The 9,265-nt window shown below is 47.8% G+C and overlaps 1 long non-coding RNA gene across 1 annotated transcript in view; it reads left to right on the forward strand.

Moving 5' to 3' along the window:
* Window positions 1-1,293: 1,293 nt before the first annotated feature.
* The window catches only part of LOC116481934 (uncharacterized), a 263,903-nt gene continuing 255,931 nt past the window's right edge, over window positions 1,294-9,265 (forward strand). Inside the window, exon 1 of the long non-coding RNA XR_004251666.1 lies at window positions 1,294-1,388. This is a non-coding gene — a long non-coding RNA (uncharacterized LOC116481934). The remainder of the gene's footprint in view (window positions 1,389-9,265) is intronic.

A 9,265-nucleotide genomic window follows, 5' to 3' on the forward strand; every position in this document is an offset into this window, starting at 1 on the left:
AGGAGTAGGTCAGCCATGTGTGAGCCACATGGACGGAGAATGGGTGTAAGTGTGGGGTTTAAAAACCCACATTTACTACAGGGATAGGAAGGTGGACACATCCTGTCTTCTCCATTAACGGTGTTAATTTATTCATTCATTCTACAATTAGCAATCGCATGGGGCCTGGCCGGCTGCTGGGGTTCCTCAGGTGAGTAAGACGGGCTCCAGCCTTGGAGGAGCTTCCAGTCTAAGGGAGCCCGAGTTCACAGAGAGGGTCCCCTAGGACACTGGCACGGCATCCTGCTGGCCAGGAAAGGGAACTGCTGCTCCTCCAGGGAGGATAGGTTTTTTTTTTTTTTTTTTTTTTTTTTTTCAGAGGACACCATGGTTCCTGCCAGCACCTGCTTACGACAGCCCTTTCAACGTCGCAGGGCTTGTCAGTGGGTTCTGCGACAGAACCGTGCGAGTAACGGCACGCGGAGAGGGCGCGCGAACGCGCCTGGCTCGTTCCTGGAGCCCGGGCTGCGGACGCCCCCTGCGTGCGGCGAAACCTGAGGGGGCCCGGTCCTTCCTGGCCTTTTATAGGCCGTGCCTGGAAACGCTTGGCTTGACCAGTTAGAAGTAACGCCACGCTGTGAATGTTTACTACCTGCGCACTGTCAGCGCTCAGTAAAGGGGCCCGAATCCCCGGTTCCAGGAGCCCCTGCTGGTCCCTCCAGCCACCTTCCCACCAGCCCACAACGCACAAGGACCACAGCTTCCAGAGGCGCCGCGCGCGCTCTTTCCAGGTGCTTTCCCTCTGCTGGGGTGCTCCACCCCTTCCGCTCGGCGAACTCCTATTCATCCTTCTAGACTCCTTCCCAGAGCTAACTACACACCTGAAAGATTTCTTCTTCTGCGCCCTCAGGGAACAACAGTCCTTAAAGTCCAGCTCACGCTGCTGTGCTGCAGCCTCGCGCTCCGTCCCCTCCACCGCACTGGGTCTCCCCATTGCACTGGGCCCCCTCTTCACTGCACCCGGCCTCTCCAGGGCACCCGGTACCCCGGCCCTCTGGCACCCAGTTCTGCCTCCTCGGCACCCAGTTCCCCGCCCCCACCTCCGCCCCAACAGCACCCAGTCCCTCGCACCCAGCACCGCCCCCGCCCCACCAACGGCACCCAGTCCCCCACACTTGGCACCAAGTCCTCCCCGCTCCGCCACGGCACCCAGTCCCCTCACGGCACCCGGTCCCCCGCCTCCGCCAAGGCACCCGGTCCCTCCCCGCCCCCCGCTACGGCACCCAGTCCCCCGACGGCTCTCGGTCTCCTCCACGCCGAGCCTCGGAGAGCAGCGGCTTTGCTTTTCTGGCTGAGGGGCTCAATAAACATCTCTTAAACAAAGGAGTGCGCAAGTGAGATAACATAAGGTAAGTGCTTGCCACTATACAAATGCACAGAAAGGAAGATGTTATTATTTTACTTCAGCCCCATATTTAATTAGAAAGCATTTGTGAGCAAAGCTGATTAACACTGATTTCTAATTTCTAGTGTGAGACACGACGCTTGGGAGACAAGCTGTAACAGGAGACGTGGGGCTTATGTTTTCGGTAGGTGAGATTTAATGTACACAAGGGTAAGAGTAGGAAACAAAAGTAACTCGAAGTTAAATATGGTCATTTTGGTTAAATTCTACGGGTTCTGGGAGGAGGGCAATACCATTTCCTGCTGAGGTGAGTTTGCTCAGCCATTGCCATAATCACAATCGTAATAAAAATAACATTAATGACTACAGTTGACCGAGCTCTTTGAGGCGGACATCGGGTTAGGCATTTTGGATCCAATTTCTCATTTAATCCTCACGACCGCCTTAAGGGAGCGCATTTTACCCGTGTTTTACGGGAGACTGACGCCTAAGAAGCAGTTAACCTGCCCAGGTCACATGGCCAGGAAGCGACAAGGTCAGGTCAGAGCCACAAGAGGGCGCTCTTCCCCTTTCTTTTCTATGTTGTCCTACGGTTCCCGCTTTTCTACATGGGCGCCTTCCACAAATGTAAAAACCCCACATAAACACCTTGTTTCTCTGTCTTCCTCCTCCTCCCCAGTGTCTCTCTCTCCTCTCAGTCTGTTTGTCTCCTCTCAGTTTCTCTCTCCCTTTCCTTGTTTTTTTTCTCTCTCTCTTCCTCCTTGTTTTCTGTTTATTTATCTATTTCAGAGGATGGGCAGCCTTGGGAATATGGGCTGTAGGTAGGAAGAGAACATTTCTGGAACTGAAAATTATGCTACATCTGGTCTAACGGGAAGCAACATTTTTGAATGTGGGAGTCTTGTAAAATCTAGATGTTGGTCATCAATACACATGGGATGAAACTGTAAAGCTATGAGCGGCCGTGGTGAGTTGTGGCTGAGAAGCCACATGGGGTGTGTATGAGCACATGCATTTGCAAGCTTCCCTGGAGCTTCCTCCAGCTTACTCCTGGGTTCTGCCTTTCCCTGATTACACTTAGGATTGAAGCCTCATTCACCTCTGTGTATTTGCTCATGCTTTTCCTGTCACTGGTGTTAATTTCTGCAGTCTCTCTGCATGTTTAACTAAGTTCTACCTCTTTTTTTTTTTTTTTTTTTTTTGAGACTGAGTCTTGCTCTGTTGCCCAGGCTGGAGTGCCGGGGTGCGATCTCGGCTCACTGCAACCTGCGTCCCGCAGGTTCAAGTGATTCTCCTGCCTCAGCCTCCTGAGTAGCTGGGATTACAGGTGCACACCACCACGTGGGGCTAATTTTTTCTGTTCTTTTTTTTTTCTTTTTCTTTTTTAGACAGAATCTCACTGTCGCCCAGGCTAGAGTACATTGGTACAATCTGGGCTCACTACAACCTCTGCCTCCCGGGTTCAAGCGATTCTTCTGCCTTAGCCTCCCGAGTAGCTGGGACTACAGGTGCGTGCCACCATGCTTGGATAATTTTTTTTGTATTTTTAGTAGAGATGGGGTTTCACATTGGCCAGGCTGGTCTCAAACTCCTGACCTTGTGATTCACCCCCCCCCCCCCACTTGGCCTCCCAAAGCGCTGAGATTACAGGCATGAGCCACCGTGCCCGGCCTAATTTTTTTTTTTATTTTTAGTAGAGACGGGGTTTCACTTTGTTGACCAGGCTAGTCTTGAACTCCTGGCCTCAAGTGATCTGCCCCTCCTTGGCTTTCCAAAGTGCTGAGATTGCAGGTGTGAGCCATTGCACCTGGCCAAAATTCTACTTATTCTTTATAGAGGAGTAGTACAGTCTGTTTCTGACTGCCCCATCTGTAAGTAAACAATCTAGTTTCGAATTGTCAGTTGATTTAAAAGTGATAGTTTTCAAATCTTCATTGAGGCATTTTGTATCCATTGGTTCTTCCTGCCAGAGTTTAGGCTTCTGAAGGGCACAGACTCTGTCTGCGTTATGCATTGAAGCCTTTCTGTGTATCCTTACTGGGCCTTGATGCTGGGTAACTGCACGATTCTAATAACCAAACCTGGTGGCACATCCCAATCAGCTTTTTCAAAATAGGGCTTTCTAGACCTTCACCTGGAGATTCTGTCTAGAGGTGTTTGGGCTGAAGCCTGGCAACTGTGTTACACGAACAGTTGGCCCCCATCCCTGGGGCATCTGCCTCTGCTGCACTGATGCCTTCCCCAGCTCCCATCACGGCTGCATGGGGCCAGAGGGGGTTCCCTGTGACGCTTGCAGGAAAGCTTGGGTCTGCTGGTAAGAGTGGAAAATGGACTGCTGCCTGCTCCAGAGTGGCTTTAAAGGACAGTGGGGAGGGAGTCTTCCTAATGAGCAGAGCTGTGAGCAGTATCTTTGTTTGTCCATCTTGTAGAGGGAGAAGGGGCCCGAGGTCACCTACGTGGACTCCTGGGGAGTGGTGAATGATTTGGTTGCAAGTCTGGAAAGAGCAGGAGTGGAAGATCTGAGAGCCGGAGTCAGGGTGAGGTGTGGATGAACCTACAGGAGTGGGCAGAGAGCGCTCAGATCTCCCTGCTGGCCATCGATACCCGGCTGAGGGGAAGCACAGCAGAGGAGTCTCTCAACAACCGGGTGGACAAGACGACTCGTCTGGTAGACGCCCGCCAGCCTCTGCCCTTGGTCACTCCAGTGCTCATGTTACCGGAAAGAGATCCTGATCCAGATCCCAAGACAGGGTTCTTGGATCTCGCACAAGAAAGCATTTGAGGCTAATCCATAAAGTGAAAGCAAGTTTATTAGGAAAGTAAAGGGATAAAGAATGGCTACTCTGTAGGCAGAGCAGCCTGAGGGCTGCTGGTTGGCCATTTTTATGGTTATTTCTTGATTATATGCTAAACTAGGGGTAGATTATTCATGAGTTTTCTAAGAAAGGGGTGGGCAATTCCCAGAACTGAGGGTTCCTCCCCTTTTTAGACCATATGGGGTAACTTCCTGACGTTGCCATGGCATCTGTGAACTGTCATGGCGCTGGTGGGAGTGTCTTTTAGCATGCTAATGCATTATAATTAGTGAATAATGCGCAGTGAGGTCACTTTTGTTGCCATCTTGTTTTTAGTGGGTTTTGACCGCTTCTCTACTGCAACCTGTTGTATCAGCAAGGTCTTTATGAACTGTACCTTGTGTGGACCTCCCATCTCATCCTGTGACTTAGAATGCCTAACCTCCTGGGAATGCAGCCCAGTAGGTCTCAGCCTTATTTTACCCGGCGCCTATTCAAGATGGAGTTGCTCTGGCTCAAACACGTCTGATGCTCACACCACGGGCCCATGACTGGAAGAGCTACGGTAGTGGGGATAGAGGCTCTGTAGAGGGCCAACAGCAAGGGTTCCCTCTGACCAAAGCTGGTTCAGTTACTGCCACTGCTGAATACCCGACCTGTTGATGGCAGAGAACGAAGGCGACCCCTCGGTATGGTCCCACTTCTCGGAGAGTCTAGCTAGACATTTGCTGGCAAGTTGATTCCATCAGACCTTTCTCACCCTGCAGGACACAGTGACTGATTCTTTTTTGGAGTTGATTCCGTCAGATACCGTCAGTTTGCCCTTCCTATGCCTCTGCTGGTATCATCCAAGGGTTCACAGAGTACCTGATTACTGACATGGGGTTCCATGTAACAGCTTTTCAGATGAGAAGCCCATTTCACAGTGGAGAAGGTGTGATACTAGCACCCGGCACAGGGTCCTCTGGACCTACCACGCACCACGTGGCCTGTCAGCCTAAAGGAGGATGCAATGGCCAGTGGGCCTTTGACCCCTCAGCTGGAATCAGCTTGTGGTAGATGTCCCTTAGATAGAGCCCCCGGAGACATCCAGGGACTGTGAATGCAGGTATTTCCATAGAGAACAGGAGGCTGGAGGAAGCAGGAGTTCAGGCCTGGTAGCGTGTGTGCAGTGGGACACTAGATGTCTCAGAGTGGGAATCTGTATTTTTAAAGGCTCTTAAGGCATGCCAGGTACTCTCCTAGGGTCGAGAACCACCAGGGAGTGGAAAGAGGATGAAACAGGGAGGAGGAAGAGCTGGTTGTGAGTCCTGGTGCCATCACTTGCCCAAGGTGACCTCCCTTCATCACAGGCTGAGGTGAGGATCACAGTTACTGACTTATTCGTTTATACTCTGTTCTCATTAGAACTGGGATCAACATATCAGCTAGGATCACTGTGTGTGAACCATTATTAAATGAGTTAATATACATAAGGTATATAAAACCGTGCCTCAATTGCAGAAGAGCACTATAAAAGGATTAGCTATTTTTATGCAAGTGATCGTTACTGTTAACAGAGGTTGAGGCACGGAGGAAGTCACTGATGAGGGCCAAAAATGCCTAATTCTTCCTGTCCATTGGCTCCTTGAGAACCCAGCAGCAGGCAGCAGGATGACCATTTCTTGCTTTCCTTTTTCTCTCCACTTTTTATTTGGAAATAACTTCAAACTTACAAAAACTGCAAACATAAAATAGTGCAAGGAGCATTTATATACCTTTTACTGAGATTCACACATTGGAATGTTTTACTCCCGTTTGCTTTGTTGTTCATGTTCTTTTTTTCTTTTTTTTCTTTGAGATGGAATTTCGCTCTTTTTGCCCAGGCTGGAGTGCAATGGCGCGATCTTGGCTCACTGCAACCTCCGCCTCCCAGGTTCAAGCGATTCTCCTGCCTCAGCCTCCCAAGTAGCTGGGATTACAGGCACCTGCCACCACGCCCGGCTAATTTTTTGTATTTTTAGTAGAGATGGGGTTTCACCATGTTGGTCAGGATGGTCTCGATCTCTTGACCTCGTGATCTGCCCGCCTCAGCCTCACAAAGTGCTGGGATTACGGGCGTGAGCCACGGTGCCCAGCCCTGTTGTTCATATTCTTTATCTTTCTTCCTATCTCTCTAAATTTGTGGAATATATACATACATATTTATATATATAGATACAGATGTATATCCATATATAAATATTTATTTATACTATCGTATATTATATATGCATTCCCATTTTTTTTTGGAATTAAAGGTGAGTGACATCATGGCTTTTAATCCTCAATACTACATTATACCAAATACTAAATTATAATACCAGGAGTACTAAATACTACACAAAGGATGATCTCTTATATAACCACAGCACAGTTGTCAGCCTCACACATTTACACTGATGATGTTTTTTCCAGCGTTTTTCCCTCCGGCACAGAATCCCCTGTAGGGTCAGGCTGCATTTAGTTGTCCTGTTTCTTCAGCTTTCCTTCATCTGGAACATTTCCACAGCCTTTCTTTGTCTTTTATAACCTTGACATTATTGAAGGACACTTCCCTTCCCCCTGTTGTTTTAATAGGACGTTCCTCATGTTACATCTGTCTGGTGTTCCCTGGCAAACAAGGTTGTGCGTTCTTGGCTGCCATGGGTCCTGTCGTGCAGGGCCGCTGTTCCTAATAAGGCAAGAGTGCTGGTGGCTGATGAGCCCAGGGCTGCTCTTGCTCACTTTCCTGACAGCACCGGAGAGGGAGTCAGCAAAGCCAGAAGTGCAAATAAAGCCATAAGCTTCAGGAAATCTTGGGTGTCATTCCATGTAAACAATACGACTGGACGAATGGAAAACTAGGCAGCTGGAAGCACTGTCAGAAATTCAAGCCAGTAAAACCAGGCTGAGCAATGTCATTCCACGATTACAGCCAGCTGCACATTTCAGTGCTAAAATGTTTGATTTCTGAACAATGACACTCACTAGTTCTAAAATAGATGGGATTGGTTTATGCATATTTTATCTCTGAAGTTGCTACTGTCATATCCATTTTACAAATAAGGAAACTGAGGCTTGGGGTTCAACTACAGTAATGCCACATGGCAAGCATTGGCGCTAAAGCTAGAATCCAAGTTTTTGTCTAAATGCCCTGTGCTGTCTCCATGAGAGCAGTGCTTTGCATGAGAAATCCTCAAGTTTTATCTTGAGGGAGGTGGGCTGTAAATCAATGTGAAGCCACTGATAAACACTGATTATCTACAAATGTTACTAACGTCCTGGCCTTTTTTCTTTTCTTTTCTTTGCTTTTTTCTGTTTTCTTTCTTTTTTTTTTTTTTTTTGAGACAGAGTTTTGCTCTTGTTGCCCAGGCTGGAGTGCAATGGTGCGATCTCAGCTCACCGCAACCTCCACCTCCCAGGTTCAAGCGATTCTCCTGCCTCAGCCTCCTGAGTAGCTGGGATTACAGGCATGCGCCACTACGCCCAGCTAATTTTGTATTTTTAGTAGAGACGGGGTTTCTCCATGTTGGTCAGGCTGGGCTCGAACTCCCGACCTCAAGTGATCCACCTGCCTTGGCTTCCCAAAGTGCTGAGATTACAGGCGTGAGCCACCGTGCCCGGCCCCTGCTTTTTTCTTTAATCTTCACTCCTGACAAATCATAGTGAAATGTCTTGGGTTCATTGTTTTGGGAAGTCCAAGGTCTAGGGCCCCCTTTTGATGGAGGTGGAAGGCATTTACATGGTGAGAGGGCCAGTGGATACCATCTCAGGTCTCTCTTGCTCTTCTTATAGAGCCACCACCAGTCCTACTGAATTAGAGCCTCATCCTTATGATCTCATTTAACTTTAGTTACTGCCTAAAAACCTATGTCTAGATATAATCCCACTGGGAATTATATTTTCAACACATAAACTTCTGGGGACACATTCAAACCATAGCATGACCTTTGATTTTGAAGGCTGACCTGGATCTGTCTGATGTGTCCTCATGGCCAGACTCAAGCCATGCATTCCTGGAAAGACTTCCAGAAAATGATGCTGTGCTCTTCTTGATGCAGAATGTAGATTCTTCCCTTGGTGTTACTTGACCATTTTGTCAAGTTGGTTTCTGTCATATTTCTCCTCCAAAAAGCCACTGTTTTTTTCCATTGTGATTAATGAGTATTTTGTAGGGAGATATTCTGGCATTGTACCCATCATCCTTAGCAATTATTGACATCTTCCTCTATCATGGTTGCCACATCATAGAAGAAGATCTATAATCTCCCATTTCTGTCATCCTATCTACCTTTATTAGTTGGCATTCACTGTAAGGAAGGGCTTTCCCTTCTCACCCACTTGTTTATTTATATCTTTAAGGCCTCATAGATTCTCGTTTTATCCAATGGATTGTAAGTCATCACTATCATTATTTATTTCAAAGGTCAAATTTTCCAAATTTGGCCAGTGTAACTCCCTTCAAGCTGGCTCCCAAGTCCTTTTGACATGTCTGTATCAATCTTTGAACACTTCTTTACTTTCTGAAACAAGATATTCCAAACCCACCTTATACTTTGTACTTATTTATTTAATTATTTATACGCTAAGATCTCATTGATTCCCATTTTATTGAATGGCTGTAACCCACCACTATCATTATCTATTTTAAAGTAACTGCTATTTTACCTCTAGTCTCTTTTCTCTAAAATTCATCCAATATTTGCACCAGGTTAATCTTCTAAAAGCCTAGCTACTGTCCTTATTTTTTGACCGTGCTGGCATCTTTGAAGAAGCAGGAAAAAACCCAAGCTTCTCATCCAGCATTCAAGACACTCCACACTCTGTCCCCATCTGCCTTGGCCATCTAATTTCCCAAGACTCCCTGATGTGTTTCTCCATGGATGTTATGAGCACCTCCTCATCCTCTCATCCTCCCTTCCTCCCTCCCTTCCTTTTTCATCCCCTCCCTCCCTTCCTTCCTTCCTTCCTTCCTTCTCCTTTCTTCCTCCCTCCTTTCCTTTTCCTTCCTTCCCTCCTTCCTTCCTTTTCCTTCCTTCCTTCCCTCCTTCCCTCCTTCCTTCCTTTTCCGTCCTCCCTCCCTCCC

Source organism: Hylobates moloch, unplaced genomic scaffold (genome assembly GCF_009828535.3).
Source record: "Hylobates moloch isolate HMO894 unplaced genomic scaffold, HMol_V3 SCAFFOLD_14, whole genome shotgun sequence".
Classification (NCBI taxonomy): Eukaryota; Metazoa; Chordata; class Mammalia; order Primates; family Hylobatidae; genus Hylobates; species Hylobates moloch.